Source organism: Falco cherrug, chromosome 11 (assembly GCF_023634085.1).
Source record: "Falco cherrug isolate bFalChe1 chromosome 11, bFalChe1.pri, whole genome shotgun sequence".
Lineage (NCBI taxonomy): Eukaryota > Metazoa > Chordata > Aves > Falconiformes > Falconidae > Falco > Falco cherrug.
Genome location: NC_073707.1, coordinates 4,562,592 through 4,581,750, shown reverse-complemented (window position 1 = coordinate 4,581,750; position 19,159 = coordinate 4,562,592). Strand labels below are relative to the sequence as shown.

General features: G+C 51.0%; 1 long non-coding RNA gene across 1 annotated transcript; it reads left to right on the top strand.

The window, feature by feature from the left end:
• Window positions 1–2,225: 2,225 nt before the first annotated feature.
• Window positions 2,226–5,128, top strand: LOC114015103 (uncharacterized). The gene is made up of 4 exons (XR_003558869.2): window positions 2,226–2,369; window positions 3,638–3,853; window positions 4,128–4,349; window positions 4,884–5,128. It is a non-coding gene; the product is annotated as an uncharacterized LOC114015103 (long non-coding RNA).
• The last annotated feature ends 14,031 nt before the right edge of the window (window positions 5,129–19,159 follow it).

The following is a 19,159-nucleotide window of genomic DNA, read 5'->3' as shown; positions in this document are numbered from 1 at the left end:
GTGTCAGCTCAGTGTGCCTCAGACTGCATTTGGCACTCTGTGGCATGCTGTGCAGCTCCAGAAATCGATGCTAGGGAAAAAAATGGGCAAAAATGATAGTCATGTAGAAACATGAGTTAGGAAGAAGTGCTATAAATCAGGTATTTCTGTTGATTGAGGCACTTGATCTTGCTTGTGGATCTTTGGGGTGCGAATTTCACCCAGTCAGTGCGCTGCCACATGTCCTGGCCCGCAAGTCTTCCAAGCTCCCGGCGAAGGCCCCAGACCGCCACAGCCGCTCCGGCGCGCCGCACGGGCCGGCAATGAACCCACCTTCCGGGGCCGTATGTGCAGCCCATACGCGTACATAGCCGGGAGCCCCGCCCCTAGGCGTCAAGCCGATTCTGCGCATGCGCTGCCCTTAGTTTGGATGGAGCTGTTGCCTTGCGAAAAAAATTGGCTACTGCAGCCAGTCTATCTAACATAGACTGCACAGTTTATTATAGGAATGGAATCAATAAGGGAATTCTTCCCACGGCCCATAAAGAAGTTGTCTGGCTTCATATCTCGGTGGATGAAGTTCTTAAGAGTGAATGTATTCAATTCAACTAGTCTAGATAAAGAGAAGAAAAAAAAAAAAGAAAAAAAATCACTCAGGAGAGACTAGGCATACACTTTTTTCCTTATAAAAACACTAGCAACATTGTCTTAAGGGTAAAAGAGGTAATGAAACTTTTTATTGTAAAATGTAAGGGCATTGAAGAGAACATAATTCGATAGACAATACATAAACCTCTCCAGCTCTTTCCCCGTGTCTATTTTACATTTGTCTCCAAAAACTTTCTCAGGCGAGCTTCTTTTGTCTTTGAGCAGTGCAACAGATGGTTTGCAGACAGCGCAAGTCTGCTTTTTAAAAATCAGTTAAGACTTTGTGATCACTTTAGATGGGGCACTTTGTATTTAAGAGAAACAAAACCAGTTTTGAGTCTTTCCTTTAGTGATACAGGCCTATTCACCTCTAAATTACAGAAACAATGTATTTGGTTCTGATCTCTTGAGGAATCCTAATATTCTAACATACTGCACCATCAAGATCAACAAAGCAGTTTCCTACCATTTGGTCAGCGAGTAATAGGATTGTCTTGAGACTGAATTTCCTTGAACAAAAACTGAAGAGATCTTCAAGACTTGGTCCAAATGGCTCCATCACCATTACATCGTAGTTCCCTTCAGCTCCACACCACTTAATTGTGGGAACGCCCACTAGAAATGGTTTATTCAGTATAACAATTTGATTTATATACAAATCTTCAAGGCTCCCAAGGTGAATTCTAAGAGCGTTTGTACTCACAGTGAAGCTCATATATTTTATGCAACCTTCAGCCAAGGAAGAGGTGAAAAACTCATCATCACCGAACATTTCCTCATCTGTAATCTGCCCATCCTTAGCATAAAGGACTCCAAATTTAAAATTCACAGGTCCCTGAGAAATAAAAGCAAATATTATAGGATAAACAGACAAATACACAAAAGACCTAAAATAATGTTTCCTCTAAGGAGTTTTATATACATGTTTCGTATACATCCTACACACGGGAATATACACTTCATACCAGCTCCATTACATGCTCAAGTAGCAGATACCTAATAATTTACTTTTGATCATAGGTTATGAATTTTATGATATTACTAAGTTGGTCATCTATTAATATGATCATTCTGGGTCTTTATGATCCCTGAGCAGAGCGTTTCAGTCCCGTTCCTGTTGGTGGGCAATGCTAGCAACCCACTAGTGACTCTGGACAGATCCCACCTGAACTTCCAGTTGCTGTTAACTGGTGAGCACTGTGGTTGTACCTTGCACCCTCAGATGTGGACTGCTCCAGCGGTCCAGTGCTCCCATTGTTCCAGCAGGCTCCAACAAGGAGGCTGGAAATGGAAACAGGCACCTGTGAGTCACCCAGCTCCTGGCACCCAAGCATACGAGGGAGAGGAAGGGGAAGGGAGGAAGGCATGAGGGACACGGCATGTGGTTGAGGCTGCTTCCAGGAGGGGATCTGGGGGGGATGCAGGGGAGTGCAGGGGGTCAGGGGCATGTTTCTGTGTTGGCATTCTGAGCGTGCCATGCTGCAGGCAATGGGCCTTGCTGCAGGTTGCCTGCTGGGCTCAGCCAGCAGGCAGTGGTGGCCTGGTGGCCAGAGGAATAAAAGGTTTTCAGTGGCTGCTTTTTCCTCTCCCCCAGGGCATGAGGTATGTCAGACCATCTATATGATCAACAACAAGAAGGAAGCGTTCAGCTTTGCTTTCAGAGAAAGCTCTCTCTTTTCAGAGGGATGCAACACCTCTGTGAAAGTAGAGCCCCTGGCAGGCTCCATCGCTCCTCTGTCAAGGTAATGGGGCTCACAGGCCAGCTTCCCTCCTCTGCATGCCAGATATTGCACCGTCATTTTGCTGTTGAGGCTTTTGTCCCCTGGCAGTCACCAGGTGACTCTCGGCAGTAGTGTACCTTCACTTGTTCCTAGCCAAGGGGACACCACGAAACTGCAGGTTTCTCCATAAAGTGGCTGCGTCTGGGTTACCCTGGTCTTCTAGACCCTGTTTCTGGAGAAATTCAGGCTTTGGATCTTCTGTTTGTGACGACAAAAGCATGTTTGGGGGTTTTAACCCCATGATCCCCTGAGCCAACAGCCTTAAGTGTGCAAGGCTGTTCCCTGTGTTCTTTTAGTGACAGAGTCCACCGCGTGTGGTCTGTGCAAAGCCACCAAGAGCAGCAAAGCACGTGAGCAGCACTGCAGGCAGCACTTAAGCCCATCACGAAGGACAGCAACAGGCTTACACAGCTAGCTGTGTTTTGCAGGATCTCCTGTCAGAAAATGCATGCGCTTTTCTTGTAAAGTGCAGGACTTGGGATCAGACATGATCCTGAGTTGAGGTAGTACAGCAGCCCACTAGCTCATCTGCTGACCCACCACAACGTCCCTCTGCCCACTCAAAGCCTGCCTGGGTGTAAGGAGACCATGTTAGCTCCGGGCAGCTTTGCTGTGGCTTCAAAGATGCTGAATTTTGGCTTGCCACGGGGTGCAAGATAAGAGAGCATCCTGTATCAGTTACTGTGACTCGCCTGAGAAGTGGTAATTTCTTAAATCTCTGTAGTCTGGTTGTGTTTGATCATGTAGACAGAAATTATCCACAGAAATTACAAAGAGGCTGTTTTGGTGGCACCCACGTGGTCCTGCTGTCACGGGAGCTGGATGATTCCTCTTTGCAAAGAGGATGTTAACCCTTGTCATGTAGATTGGAGAGGCTGGGCATCTCTGTGAGTGCCCTACTCTGTGTTTGGGACAGAAGTGAGGTCTTGACCCAGTGCAGCCCTGTAGCATGTGGAGAGGACAGCAAGGCTAGCAATAGCTCAGGGATTGCTGCTTTATTGTTGTATCCGCTGCTGTTTCATTGCATGGGATCGTCATACCCTCAACAGTTCTCGCTAGGGCTTGCTCCATAATGGAAGGCCCTGAAGGGCAGAGGGCTCTCCCCGGTATCTCCCAGGCCTGAGGTCTCACCACAGCCATTGCACAGCTGCTCTCCCATAGAGCAGGCAACATGGGGCCAGGAAAGCTAAGAGACAGTGAACGGGATAAAAAGGGTCTTCTGTCCTCAGGTTTCCCATTAGAGTCACCTTCGTACCAACACTAGAAGGAGAGAAGGAGAGGTGGTCTTCGACCTCAAGTGCAATGTCGAGGGGAAGATCCAGCCCCTCTCCTTGAATATCAAAGCCACCAGCTATGGCCTGAACGTGTCTGTCGGGTGCAAGGACAGTGACGGCTGTGCCGCTGAGCTCTGTGCACAAGAGATCAACGTCATTGATTTCAAGGAGGTGAGCAGTGCTGGTGCCCTGAACCCTTTGCCCCACAAAGCCCTCCAAGACTGGCCCTTAACCAGGAGCCTGGCAGATAGATTTGAGCAAGAGGGAATGTTTTTCTTCATTTCTGGTTACAGTCGCGTCTTTAGAGGGAGGGAGATGGATCTTTCACGCAGGAAATCAGCTGAATGTGAAAGATGCAGGAGCACGTTAGAAAGGAACACTTGCTGGGCTGGCCAGCGCTTTGCGTGTGCTCTAGCCCCTAATCCGCACCACCTTCTCCCCACAGGTACAGCTGAACGAGAACATCAAGCACATCTTCAGCATCCACAATAATGGCAAGTTCAGCTTCACCTTCTCGTGGGAGCTGAGCGGCCCTGCAGCCAATAAGCAGGTCCTTACCATTGCCCCTCAGATGAGCACTGTGCAGGCGGAGGGGAAAGCAGAGACCCAGCTGGTTTTTCACCTGCGGAAGATGTGCTCTTTAAAGGACACAAAGCTGACACTGCAGGTGAGGCACCAGCGTCTAGCGCAGGACCTTTGCCTTCCCTGCACAGCGCCTGGGCGGCAGGAGCCCAGAGCCAGTGCTGAGCTCTGTCACTGAAGAGTCTAAATGAGGCAAAGAGGCTCCTGTTGCTGAAATAGAGCCTCACAGCTTCTGAATGGCATGTCTTAGTAAGAGCTTATCTAGGACCACTTTGGGAAGCTCTTTTGTGGCAGGACATAGCCCCCAGGCCCTCTCTGTCCCTAATTTGGGGCTAGGGAGGGCTTGATGTGCATGGGGTTGGAGCTGTTCCTCCTTGCCAGGCCCCTCCTGAGTCAGGTCCCACAGCTCGGAGTGGTCTTGACAGCACGTGGCAGAAACCTTTCCCTCTCAGACTGAGCCTTTCCACCTTCTGTTTTCATTCTAGCATCCTCTGGCACTTGCTTTTTCTTATTGTCAGTGCAGCCAGCTGTCCCCCATCCTCTTCCTCAGCCGTCTCTGGTGCTTGCGGTTGTAACTCCCATCTCTTCAGCTGGCTTATGCTGCCTTTTACCCCACCAGATCAGCAAGGGTCCCATGTTTACCTGTGTGTTCCTGGCCACCGTGGTAGTGCCCGCTGTCCACTTCACCACCAGACTCAACTTTGGAGCCTGCTTCATCTACCATGCTGGGGTGTCACCTGCCCAGCAGACCCTTGTCATCACAAACAAGGCAGACAAGGACATGAGATAGGCCACCTCCACATGCTCCTTTGACCCTTGCTTAGCACATGCCTGATCCACGTCCTCATGGCCACTGTGGATGAAATCCTGAAGGTGCAGGGAGAGGAGGCAGGAGAGCCCCAAGCAGCCCTGATGGTGGTGTCTCAGCACGCACAGCCTTGTGACACCTCTTTGCTCTGCTCTCTGCCAGTTTGAACTGTTTGTTCACCGGCACCACGCACCTGAAGGTGGACTTCCCAGGGTACATCCTATGTCCAGGAATGACAGTGGAGGTGCCCGTCGCTTTCTATTCCAGAGAGGCTGTGTCTTACTGTGAGCTCATCCCTTTTGAAATCAACGGTCTTTGCCAGCAGAGCGTTGAGGTCTGAGGAAGGGGCGTGGAAATGAAGGTGAGATAAAATCCAAATCCTAAAAGTCCAGCCAAATCTCTTCCCCAGCCTACTGTGTTTTGGTTTTCTGCCACTTTTGTGGCAGAAAACGCCTTCTCTCCTCCTTTCCTTTCTCTTCATATTAATTGCTGCTGCTTCAGGTTGATGTGGAACTGCAAGGAAACTGGGAGCCCTCTCCATTGGACAGACAGTGAAGAAGATTGTCACCATAGCAAACAACAGTGCTGCCCCTCTCGCTTTTAAGCTCAGCATCACGTCCACCACACCAGAGCTGCAAGAAGTTGGGGTAAGGCCCCTTCCTTCATTGGAGAGCACTTTAGTGTGCCTGCAGGTAGCTGTGAGCTGTGCTGGGCAGGAGCTAGTAGCTAATTACAGTTGTCTGCTGTCCTGGCTGCCTGTACGCTGTCCTGTCCTCCCTGCTGGGACTGCTCCACCAGCAGATGCGATGTGAACACCTCATCTGAGCGAGGTGTTGGGGCTCCCCTAGTAGCCAGAAGTGAGAAGGTACAATTCCTCTAACGTGTTTTAGACACAATGACATCAGGATGCAGCCATGTACTTTAGATCTGGAAAGGTAAGGGAGATAAATGAATCTTTGAAGACTTAAGAATTACAGCTTTCTTGTAGCTTACAAGAAATTACTTTAGAAGACATAGTTCAGCTCACCATGGCCAGGTGGACACACCACAGGAAAATCCCTTTGGTACCTGGGAATGCATACGAGAGAGTGAATGGGGTTGGGGCAGTGTTGGTGGGGACGGAACAGGAATCGGAAGATTATTCTCTGACTTTAGCAATGGAGGTTTCGCAGCTTGCTTGCCAGATGAAGTAGTCTCCCCTTGTTTCTTTGGGCAGGTTCTCTGCTTGAACCCCACCAGCAAACTCAGTCTGAAGCCCAATGGAGACACCTGTAAGGTGGAGAAACTGCTGCTCACTGGGAAGGAGGAATCCTGCTCTCCCAAGTGAATGCTCCTCCCCAGCTGCTTTTCATCTGACTTTGCCAGCAAGGCTAGAACAAGGGCTGCCCTTCTGTGCAGGGACTGTGAGTAGCATGGAGATGCAGCCCAGCAAGCTTGACAGTGTGGAGGTGCTGGTCTGACCTCCCAGGGTCCCCTCTCGAGTTCAGGGCAGGGAGGGACCAGTGCACCCACTGAGGCAGAAAAGCTTTCTGAGCTGTGGAGAGGAGCAAAGCTGAGCCCAGGGACCAAAGCTGCCGTTACAGACTCCAGTGTCCTGTCTGAAGGGAAGTTTGCTGTCTAAGCTGCTGCCTGTGCTTGGTCAGGGAGGGCTTGCGAAGCAGGGAGCTGTGTTCTGTCAGCAGCTGGAGCCTTTCAGAGTCAGCCTGCAAATCTGCCACTGCCTTTGCTGATGCAGAAGTGTTCCTCACAAGCTGGCTGCCTGACCAGTCTCATTGCTGGGCTAGTTACCCAGACCTGCTCCTTGTGGAGATGCATCAGTTCTCCTTGCCGCCCAGCTGTTCCTTGTGAAGGCTCGATGTAGCTAGCTTTGTTAATCCCAGATGTATCTTTCATGAGCTATCGTTTGTAAAAGGAGTTCTCAGTGCCAGGGAGAGCAGCCAGGAAAGAAAAAGTTTCCAAAGAGGGTTGGAAATTTCTGTCTTCTAATCCTAGGGAAATGAAACTGAAGCCATCTTCTGGTGTGCAGCCCAGCAAGTTCTTGTGAGCTTGTCTGGAAGAAATTAGCACCTAATTAAAAAGGTGGGAGTGACAGCCAGGGAGGAGGGTTACAGGAAGGCATCTGCCTTGAGGCTGTGCTAAAGGTAAGCTGTAGCTACTTGTTTCTCAACAATTCAGCTGATGGATGCCTTCTAGGAAGAAGGTCCTGGTGCCAGGGCATAATTTTCCTTGCCCTGTTCTTTTTTTCTTTGGTGACAGAGGGTGCCGAGGGCTGAAGGCACCAGCTGGATGCTCAGTGCCCTTCCATTTCCCTCTGCAAGGGTTTTGGGTGAGTGAGAGAGGCAGGCAGCTGTAACCCAGCTGCAGATGTGCTGGGCACGTAAGCCCACAGCAAATGTGGAGTTTGACACCTTGTGTCTCCTATGGGACAAGTAAGCAGTTGCTGGAGAAAAGCTGGTGCATGATCAACTTCTACCTTAATTGTCCTGTGCAATATCATCTGCATCTGGGTTCTATCCACAAAGCTGAGGTGCTGGTTTCCCTGCCCTTCAGGACTGCTACAGGTGCATGTTCTCAAGATTTGGTCTAGCCAGCATGCTGTAAGGGTACAGGTAACAAGGTTTCTCAGTAATGCTTCTTGTTCCTATCTTTTACCAGACTAACTTGGTATCATTTTCTACTAAGAAAGCTTATTCTGTGTGCTGCTCAAAATACTGGGCTGCTTAGGCATTAGAGAGAGGAGAGAGAAGCCTCGCCATAGTATTCAGAGCACTGTTGAATGGGAGCTGTTTGCTGGCCCTTGTGACTTTGCCTTTTCCCAAGGAAGTATTGCTGGCGGGTAGAAAAGTTGAGTCCCTGTGAGATCAAACAGCTTGCTGCCTGGACCCTGGCAGAGCTGTAATTAGATGAGTGCAAATTTGTGACCTTCAGTGTCATCCTTGGTCTGTCTTATGTGCTGCTTCTGGCATGGGCGGGGGCAGGGGGGGAATTATTTTTTTCTGTCTATAGGACAGAGGAAAGGGTGGTGGCTTGGTTAAGGCAGTTGGGAAGGTTTCTTCTTTGTGGCCTGGTTGCCCTGGGAGTCCACGTGCTGCTTTGTAAGGGAAGGTTGTGAGGACGTCTTCCCCCTTGAAAGGCAGGATGGTGGATACACATACCTTCTCTTATGCTCACGGTTATAGAATGTCACCTGGGTGTGCTGAAGCTTCCTAGAACACTTGAATACCTGAACTACAGGCTGTGAGATTTCTGCAGGCTGCGCTGGGGCTCCCAGCTGGTGCCTGGAGGCAGAGACGTGCTGGAAAGGCTTTGGGCATCACGGCTGTTTCAGCCAGCACCCTACTCCTCACTGCTTGCAGGAACTGGAGGGTTCCCAGGCATGGCACGGTCCTTGTGTGTTGTCTTTCCTGATTGCAGTTTAATTTCTTCCTGACTGAAGGGACCCTTATTTACCAAAATTTCATCTGCTCCTGCTGTTTGTTGCCCCCTGAAATCCTCCTCCTCTCCTACTGTCCTTGCTGTCCTTCCAAGAGCAGTCAGTTGTGTTCCTGCCGCAGTGGGGAGAGGGATGGAGTCAGGATGGGGTCAGTGGTTGGCAGCTGACAGTTTCTTTTTTCATTTCCATCTATTCTTTCTCTTCCCTTTTCATGAGATCAGATGCCAGAGTGCACTAGGAAGACTTTCCAGCTTGAGAGGAAGGCACACAGGGGGTACTGGGGTCTTTGCTTTTGTCCTTGGCAGAGAGGCTGCTCGCATCCAGCCTGCACCATCTTGAGCTGCTTCTATAACGCATGTGGTGACGGGGAACGTGCTCTGCAGCGAGCCTTGCAGCTCCGGCTTGAGGGGGTCTGTCCTGCAACTCTGAGCCTCGATTGAAACTTGGAGCTGCTTGTGCTGTTGGCTGCAGAGATGCAAACCTGCCTGTTCCTGGACCCACTGGGGCGCCTGTCTCTTGATTGTGATGTCCTTCTATTTTTTTGTGATATGGCTACTGTCTTGTCTTCTAAAATGCCAGCTGTTTCAGATGATAGCAGTGGCTTGACAGGTGCATTTCTTCAGGCCTCTGGTGCTCCCTACACAGACCTGTCAACTTTTCTGATCGCCTGCTCTAATGAGTGGCTCCACTCCTTTGTGTTTTGGAGGGGTTTCCCCTCTGCTTTTGGGGCCATATGTTTATTACAGAGCTGGTCTCTGAGTAGGAAGGCTCTTCTCGAGGAGGATCTGCAGGGGCTGCTTGGGACTGCTTTTGCTGCTGGCTCTTTGATTCATGAGAGCTCTTGGGACGTGTGAAGGGTGGGAAGAGGTTCAAAGAAAGAACCTGGGGAGCTCATTTCAGCAGTTCAGCTTCTACAGTCTCTATGTGGAAAATGAAAACCTGCCCTTGTGCTGCCACTGCCAAAATGTGATGTGCTGGGAGTCAGCACGGAGACCTTGATCCCCTAAAAGCTGTAGAGTCTGACAGCACCTCCGTGGCAGAGACCAGAGGCCCTTTTAAGGGATGCACTAGGTGCCCTGTTTAAAAATCAGAAAGCCCTGGCCCGGGTTCCAGCACAGGGCATCCTCTGCGTGGCTGCTCTTTAACAAAACTTTGTGTCTTTTTGGCAAAAGACTTTCGGCTACAAATGCAGTCAAATATTTGTCTAAGCAAAAGGTAACCCAGCAGTCCCTTCCTGAGCAAACCGGCAATTGCTTTGGGATTTTGCTTGAGTTCAAAGTGTGCATTTGTGGTTGTGTTGGGCCTGTGAAGGCAACTGCCCAGAGCAGGTGAAGCCACATTGAGCTTTGCTTTTATTTCCTTGGTGCCTGCTTCAGGTTGGCTTCCTTGCACAGCAGCGGTGGCGCCTGCCGAGTGCCCCAGCACCTCTTAGTGTAGCCGTGTGTGCTGCAGGGAGCTGCACCAGCTGGCCCGGCAGCAGCCAGGAGATGAACTTGTCCCTTCAGCGCTTCACAAGTGATAAATAAAAGAAGCTACTCCTTTCACAGCACCACTTCTGAACACCCTATGGTGCTTTGTAGCTTCTGTGATGGTGCCAGGTGCTCCTGTGGGCTCAGGCTGAAACACGTGTCATGGGCTGGAATTGTCCCTTCCCTGTGTCCCACTGTGTTGTCTGATTTTCCTTCTCGCTTCCTTTAGATCACAGAAGCAGATGCTGGTGTTTGAAAGTGCCTTGCAGGAGAGGTTAGGATCTGCTGGGACTGTGGATGACCAGCTTGCTGTGAATCCAAGGAGAGCAGTCCTACTGCAAATGGAACTGCCAAGTGGTGCCAGAAGCTGCAAATGCCAACCAAGCTATTGTGGACTGGGTTAAGGCCGTGTGGGTTTTTTCTTGGCCTGGAGAAGTTGGAGGAAGGACCGTCTGTGGCGTTCAATGTGGTCTTTGGAGCCAACCATGGGAGGATCTTGCTGGGCTGTGGGTGCTTGGGTATTGCCATGGTTTTAAATGCACATGATGCCAAGTAGTAGAGAGCTGCCATGTGCTTAGGCTCTGAAGGAGGTCGGGTATGTCGGGTGGAGGAGAGGAGGGGCTGGTAGTCCCCAGCCTGTGGTGCCCCGCAGTATGGGGCGGGATGGGAGATGCCCTGGCAGGACCCTGCTAGCTGAGGAGAAGAGCTGGGTGTGAGGGAGGAGGGACTTGCCCCTGCTCTGCAACTGTGACAGACCACTAAGCCCTGCTCCTACAGCGTGGTGGTACTGCAGCATGGTTCTGTCCTTGGTATCGTGGGGGCTTAGATGGCTCTTAGCTGCCAGAGGAAACAGGAGGCCAAAAGAGCTGGGATTAAGGCAGCGTCAGCCCCAGGAACAACTACTTGAACGACCCTGTAACTGCATAGATATGGGTGTCCTTGACAGCTGTACCCTTTCTTGTCTAGGTTGAGATGTTGTACCAACACCTTGCAGAGTCAGGTCTGAACCTCTTATCCAGAATCTATCCATCTTTCTGTGGCACTGTCCCCTGGCAGTCACAGCCTTGGATACTGCCTTGTTGACTTCCATGTCAGAGATTCCCCTTGAATTGTGATTAGCTTCTTGAGGCTTGTAAATTTTCTTCTGCATGTACACAAAGACAGCTGTCTGAATTAAAGGGTATCATAGTATTAAGGAAAAAGAAAAGCTAGGAGGCATCACGCTTGTTAGGGCCAAAGATTATGCTTTGTTTTAAAAAGCAATGGGGGGAGAAAAATTTACTCTTCAAATAACTGCACAGTTAATGTCAGGGTCTCCAAAACACAGGCATTTGAAATTCTGTCTTGATTTAGAAAAGAAGTAGAGAAGCAGTTCAGAGTTTGGAAGTGAGATGTGAACTAAACAAAGTGAGAAAACGAAATGGGTTCCCAGCATGGGTATAAAAAGGGAGACAGAAAACCCAGGGTTGTGTGTTGAGGTCTATGCTACCAAAACCAGAATGAAATCGTTGATCTCCCCTACAGCGTGGGACTGCATTGCTCAGAAGAAGGCAGGGGAAACACAGACAAAAGGAGCCACTTTGATTTTCCTTCTTTCTTATCAGGAGACAAATACAAAGCCTGTTCTGGCTCAAGAAGACTGAGCTGCCTATTTGGGACTTCATCAGGTGTCAGTGGGTAAGTGATCTGACTGCAGTTATTTGTTAGAGGATGTTTTGATAGCATCTAAAATGATTGAATGTTGCAGTCAGTCCTTTCTTGAACCGAGCGCTGGAGTTCTTCCTCCATGGGTTAAAATGGGGGTAGTGAAGGCTCCTTCTGCACCCCCTTGTATAAGCTGCCTGTGGCAGCACTTCCCCCCTCTCCCCGGATCCTCACTGCAGCTCTTTGCCTTTGCTGCAGCTCTGTGTCCTCTGCAAGACACCAGGCGTGTCCAGTTATTCTGTGGGTTTGATGGCGTGAGTGCAGCAATGATGACAGGAAAGATGCTTCTGATGTGCCTGTTTCAGACCATGCCCAGGGGTTTTGTTTTTGGTGTTCAGAAGCTGGAGAGTGCCTGTGCTGTCAAGGTTGACCTCAGAGCCCGCAGCAGAGCTTCTGGGGGGTGCTGGCTGACGGTGCTCTGTGTCCTTCTAAGGCTGCAGCAAAGAAGAGGTTAATAATGCAATGTGGCTTTAGGCTCCTTTGTTTCTGCAGGAGGAGAAGAACTATGTAAACAGTGTTTCCCCGGGGATGGGGGGAAGGATTTTCAGCCTGGGTAGAGCAGCTCCCTGCATGAACCAAGTTATCTGTGCCTCTAAAAGAGAGCAGGGCCACCAGCCTGGTTTGGTCAGACCCCGCTAGGATGGAGCAGGGTGGCTCGCTTGTGTGCTGCGCTGTGCGTGAGTGTGATCCCCTGTCTGCTTCCTTGGGACTAGCTGCAGCCTGTGCTGCTGGGCATGTGTCTGAGTCAGGAGCGCAGGCAGCCAGCTGGGAGCCAAGTGTGAATCGGGAATGATGGCTCCCAGCTGAGCTGGATGGTGGCAGCTGGATGCTGTGAAGGAGAGCAGAGGTGAGCTGCTGGGGCAGGGCGGGTGTTGGCAGGGGAGGAGGGGCTTGGTCCCTGCGGGAGCAGAGCTGGCTGTGTAGGACCCCAGGAACGGAGAGGGGGCAGTGATATAAACCCTGTACCCCCAAGTCCGTGGTCGTGAGCATGGATGGTGGTGTGATTTTCAGCCTCTGGGCTCTTTCTGAAAGTGTGCGTCTCCCCCAGGGGAGGTGGCTAAGCCCTGTCCTGGGGAAGAAGCCTGGAAGAGACTTGGTTGTCCTTCCCCTTCCCTGTCTCAGCTCCACCTCTGTGTCTGGGTGTCCAGCTCTGTGACAGGGGTGGTCTGCCTTACATTTCCATCTCCAAGCATGGCGAAGCCCAGAACTGAGTCAGAAAGCGGTGGCTGCAGTCTTCTACATCCTGCAGGGCATCCTGAACCATGTGTGTAGGCTTGCCAAGTATGTACAGCCATACCGACTGTAACTTCAGGACCGTGGCTGTTTGGAAATGGCAGCTTGGCAGGGCTGTCTGGTGTCTGTAGCCATCAGGAGCCATGGCTCTGGTGAAAAAGCTGCAAGACAAGCTGGCTGTGGCCTCCCTTTTGTCATCTGCCAGCAGGCTGGCTGACAGCACACACCAGCCGTGCCATCTTCCCAGCCTGTTCTCTGGGAATGCAGTGTATTCCTATTGCTCCAAGTCCCCGTGAGCTAAAAAAAAAGAATAGTCTGCACTGTTCACCTTCCCTGCCATCAGAAATGAAGCAGCTTTGGCAGAACGTGTGTGTTTTGCAAAATGCTGGAGCACCCCAAGGGCTTTGCGTGCAAAACGTGAGTTTGCTCCCATGGGGCTGGGGGCGTGTTGTGCAAGGGTGACCCACGCTCTCCCTCCAGTGATAGGCACTGCTGGGAGGCTGAAGAGCCTGTCTGAGCTGGGGCCCTCTGGGTGCTGTGCTTCTCTAGCCTGGGTGGCTGAAAGTAGCTCCTGCAGAACATCTTGGCATGCTCTTGCTGAGTGATGACCTCTTCAGTGCTGTAATTTGGAATTTCCACAGCGACAAGCTGTGCTGCTGTGTGTGCGCTGGTGTAGTTGCCCTCCAGTCAATGGGTGTGGGTATGTCCAGCCCAGGGTCTGGCAACAGCAGGTGGAGATTTGCCTCCATTACGTGTGAGAGTTGGGATGTGGGAAGAGGAGCAAAGGAGAAAAAGACTTTGAAGTCAAAGTATGTGCATTAAAAAAACCCCATAACACCTCCCCCCCCCCAAAAAAAAACCCACCCAAAAAAGCCCCCCAAAACTGAGCATGTTTCTCTCTGTCCAGCATGCTTGAACTCCCCTGTCCCAGGCTTCTCTTGTACTGTGAACTCTGCTTTACTTTAGGTTGAACCTGTCTAAGAAAAATAAACTGGCTAAACTTTGTGCAAAAATCTCTAAGGTCGTGATGGGTTTTTAACTATACGGGAAAACAGAGTGAACTAACCATATTGCAATGTCCATGTGGTAAAAAGGGGGTGAACAAGCTGCCCTGTGATCAGAGGCTGGCGAAGGAAAGCACTAGCCGGGAAGAATGGTGGGTCCTGCCTTCCCTGCTTCCCTGCCCTGCGTTTGCCTCTGCCAGGTAATGACTGGCTTGTCTCCGTGGCAGTGTAGGGAACACAGGCTAAAAGTGAAGTGGCCCACAGGTAGCATGTAACTCTAAGGTCAAAGTCCGGAGGAGGGAGGAGGACGAGCCCTGGCTGTGCTCGAGCTGAAGGCACTGGAGGGTGATGTGCTGCACACTGGGGTGCCTTTTGATTGCATGCCTTTGTGTTTTGTTGCTCAGTCCTTGGAAAAGACTGTGCTGAGGATCAGACGTGGCACTGTGTCCCTTTCTTGTGCCAGGCTGAGCCTTGCCTGAAGGGCTGCAGTTACCCAGGATTGCAATGCTCGTGTTCCCAGGTGCAGTGCGATAATGGCTGTGGGCCTTCTGAGGTCCAGTTATTTAGGCAGAAGCGTTTTTGAGAAGGAAGTATGGGGAAGATTAATATACAATACAAATTCTTTTTAGATGATTATTTCACACTCTGTGATCCCATGGCATTTGCCCAAGGCTCAGGCTTTGAGGTGTCCTGCTTGGCTTCTTAATGAAATACCAGCGATGCTTACTATGAAGTGGGAATAAGTCTCCAGCTGTCTGATTTGGAAGTGTTCTCGTTTGCCATCTTATGCGGCTTCATGTTTCCACTGTGGTCTCACCAGCCAAAGAAGCAGTTCTGTTCTCCTAGCTGGAGGAGCCTCTGTGTCCTTGAAAGGAACGAGAGGGATTCAACCAAAACTCAGCAAGCAGTGACCTCCCTCGAGCCCTGTGTCAGACCCTGCACAAGGGCAGGGCAGAGGCGCCCAGGTGAAGTGCATCTGTCTGAATGGACCACCGGTGTGCCTGGTGCCTGAGCTCCTCAGCGAGGGCGTACGGGCACCTGTGGGCTCTGTCAAGAGTTGAGAGCTGTGTATGATGCTGTGCTTAGCAGGGTTTGCTGGCTGCGGTGCTTCCCTGAGAAGGACAGGTCAGTTGTGCTGGTTTGTGCCCGGGTGTGAGCCTGCGCCGAGAGCCCTGCCGCAGGCAGGCTGCGAGGGGTGGCAGCGCAGCAGGTGAGCTGCTTGAGCTGGGGTCCAAGTTATCCCAAAGTGAGCAGGCCAGAAGAGCAGCTGGTGCCTTCTGAGGGCAGTGCTGGCACCTCTGTGGGTTGATTTTTAGGTTCTGTTGTCATAGTGGGTATTTCCAGATGTCGTGTGGCTCTTTGATGACAAGTCTGGAGTGCTGGCTTGCTTTCCTAGCCCTGGGGGAAACCCTGTGGGTCCTGTCATGAATTTCTCTAAGGGCTGCCGTGTTTTGGGCTGAGACGGGCAGGGCTGTGGCTGTGCTGAAGCTGGGAGGGTGTGTTGGAGGCAGTGTGGCTGCATGCTTGCTGTGGGTGTTGCATGCGTTCCCCGAGCTGCTGTCAGTGCTTGGAGAGCAGGCTGTGCTAGCCAGGCACCTGCAGTGCCTGTGCCCAGCAAGTGCAGGGAAGCGCGGCTGGTTCCAGTTGTCCTGGGGCAGGGGTAAGTGGGAGCTCCCTGCTGAAGCCGTGAGCTTGTGTGGTAGCTGGGCTCCTGTTTGTGGGTCCCCCTGGGCTGGCAGAGGCTGGGTGGGAGCCGGCTGGGTGCTGAGCATCCCTGCAGCCCTCTGCTGTGCCTCTCCGTGTCGGTGGCATTGGCCACTGTCCCCGTTGCTGTGGCAGCCAGGACAAGGGGCTGGCTGGCACCGCCAAGCGGAGTGCGCGTGTGTCCCTGCGCCCCGCGGTGAGGGGTGCTGGCTGTGGCCCCTGCCCAGCTGTAAGGTGGCGGGTGGCTTTCGGTGCTGGGGCCACCTGCGGGTGGGAGGGCTTGGGAGCGGGGCTGGGGGCAGCTCGGAGCGGGGGACGCAGAGGCAGGGCTGTGCCTGGGCCGGGTGACACCGCTCCTGCCAAACGCCTCCCGGCAGGAGGTTGTGCCCATCTTCCGGCGGGGTCTGTGTCCCTGCAAGGAAGCTGCTTGTTGGGGGGAGGGTTTTAGGGATGTGGCTGCCTGTGGAGGCAAGGCAGGGGCTCCTGAGGCACCTGGAGGCTGCAGACATCCCTTGTCAGGCACCGGCAGTTGGAGCCCCTTCTCCTCCCCTCCCGAGCCGGACAGGGAGCGAGCTTTGCTCCCCGAAAGAAAACTTGGTTCTTCCTTGCTTCCCATTCCCACGGGGTGTCGATGTGCCTGCATCCGGACTGGGTTAACCATGGAGGGGATGGAAGCTGCCTGCTTAGCTGCTGCTGCTCTCGCCCTCCTCATCTTGCTTTTTCCCTGTGTTGCCCTGTCTGTAAATGAGGGGTGAGATGAGTTATTCTTGCTCTGTCTGCAAAATGCTGTGAAGGCTCGCGATGAAAAATTGCACAGATGGCCCAGGTAGAAGTGACTGCAAAGCTAATTCCTTTCCTTGCATTTTAAATCCATAGGTGACTTTCTGAGAAAAAGCAATTTGCGTATACATCTACAGAAAATGCAGAGGCTAGAGTGCTCCAGGAGGGAGCAGATGATTCTTAACAGGCTGTCCAGTCTCACCCCTTCACTGAAGGATGAGCAATAACTTGGTGGTGAAGCCAAAGCTTGCTATGTAACACCTTGGGGTTGCAGCCAGTACTGTAGTATTACAGCAGCAATCCAGGAAATGCAGAATATTTACTCTTCTGGCAGCCAGTAATGTGTGTGTGTGTGCTGGAGAAGCAGGCAGAAGGCTGGAGCCGGCCCAGGCCAGCTTGGGGGGTTCTGTTTCTGCTTTTGGTTGTTTCCCTGCCTCCACTCTGGTGTCTTCAAACTGAGTTAATGTTTATGCTCTCCCAGAAGTAGAAACTCCCGTGCAATAAGTGGGCATGAATACACGTAACTTTTCAGTGAGAAAGTTTTGAAGACTGAGATTCTAATGCTTTGGGTTGGATTAAGGCTCGTAGGAGCATTTTGGACAACTCGGCTGATGCCCGACCTCTCAGGGCCCTGGCAGGTGAAGGCAGCTGGTGGGTATACGTGAACACCGTGCAGCCTGTGCTGTGCTGTGCGCTGCAAGTCGATGGTGCAGAAACAAGGGGAGTGACTGGTGTCTAGGGCTGCTGGCAGTCTCCTTTGTTCCATCTTGGTGTGCACTTAAAGGGTGGATTAACAAATTCTTGCAGATCATCAGAATGGAGATTACTGGTCTTATGCTTTTTCATGCTGCCCAGGGAAGCGGTTGAGTCACTGTTCCTGGAAGTACTGAAAAGGCATATAGACGTGGTGCTTAGGGACATGGTTTAGTGGTGGACTTGGCAATGTTAGGTTTATGGTTGGGCTCAATCCGAAGGGTCTCTTCCAACCTAAATGATTCTATGAAATGCGGTCCAGATGCCAGAAAAAGAGGAAATAAAGAGGGAGCTACAAATCTGCAAAGCTAGGGTAGCAGAGATCAAATGCTGGGTGAGGCAGCCTGGAAAGGTACAATAGTACTGTAAATACTTCAGGCAGGAACCAGAGTTACTGTAAATGATAGTATGTGAGGCTAGGGAATCTCCAGCGGACTCTTGGAAGTGAGCTTGGTTGCTCTTGCTGGCAGCTGAAGTTTATTGAAAGAAATAACAGGAAGGTATAACATGAGGCTCCTATTAATTATCTCGGCTATGGTAGAGCTTTTGTAATAAATTGCAGGATGGCATAATCAAAGTGATAAAATAGAGGGAGACTGGAATATAAAGGTGACAGGTGAGGCTTCCTGCATAGCAAGGCTTGATTTAGAAAGCACTCAACCACTTAGCAGTGGGCTGGAGGGGCAAAAGAGTAGTCTTGGAAAATCTGCTTCTCCTTTCCTGGCTTCCTTGAGATGCTGTTTATATGGTAATTATAGGTAAGCAGGTGATTTCTAAGCAAGAAATGTGATGGTGCTACTTAAGCCTCAACAGGGCAAGATGGTTTAACTGAACAAAATTGTTCAATAGCATCCTGATTCTCACTTTTAACGGATGTCCTTGTCTTGCTTTTCCAGCAAAGTGTAATAGAAAAGCAAATTAAGCAGTTAGCCCAGAGAGAGATGGTTTATCTTTGCGGAAAGAAGAAGAGGATTTATTGTGTATGCCAAAGCAAGATTGAGCCACCAGTCAGTGCTCCTACCAGAAAAGCTGGGTGTAGTGTGTTGTAGTGCAGAGTGTGCAGATCCATCCCCAGCCTCTGCCTGGAGAGCAATCGGTTGGTGTCAGACCGGCTCAGAGGCTGGTGCTGTTGCTGCAGCACGAGTGACGTGGGGTCCTTCGAAACAGGAGCACTGGCACATGGCATGGTGACAGCTGCAGGATCTGTATGGACAGAGCTGTGCCTTTCTGTCAAACTGCCCTTTTTTTCTTAATGGGCATTAAGGATTTTGCTGTTTGTTCTTAATTTCCTGTCTTGTTTGAGCACAGCGGTTCAGTTTCATTTATAGAGGGAAGCTGTTGGACTTGCACACAAAGGGATTTGGATGCTTTAGGGCCATATCTAAGTGCTGTCATCAAAGTGTTCCTCAGCACAGCTTTTGCCAAGCTCATGGGCGCTGAAGGGCCACTCTGTGCCTGCATTGGTTGAGCTTTCTGAATTTTCAAGGCATGAAGCCCTGCCTTGTGCCTGCAGATACTTCGACTGCATGGCCCTAGCCCATATCGTGAGCCAGGCAGTGTTCAGAGGTTAATACTGCTGCCCTAAGGAGAAGAGGTGCTTTTATTTATCCCTAATGTAGCTCATGGCCAAAACACTTGCCTGGGAGCAGGATGATCCTGTGCAGACCCTTCTTTTCTGCCTAACCTGAAGCAAGGAATCTCTGTAGTAGCTGTGAGCCCACATCATGAAACAGATCCTTATCTGTCACCTTGAAGATTATCCTGATCTTTTTAATTTTTTCTCCAGAGGCTCCATATGTGCTGCACATGAGTCATTAGCTAAAAGACTATGTAATCCAGGGAGCAGAGCCCCACCAGCCAAGGGTTTTCCTTAGCTCTCAAGCATCCTAGCTGCTAGCCTGCAGATCAAGCTTTTTCTCACTTGCTTTCTGCACACAGCATTGCTAGGAGATGTGGAAGTGACCTTGTCTGGGCTGACGAGCAGGGCTGAAGAATGGGTTTGGCCCC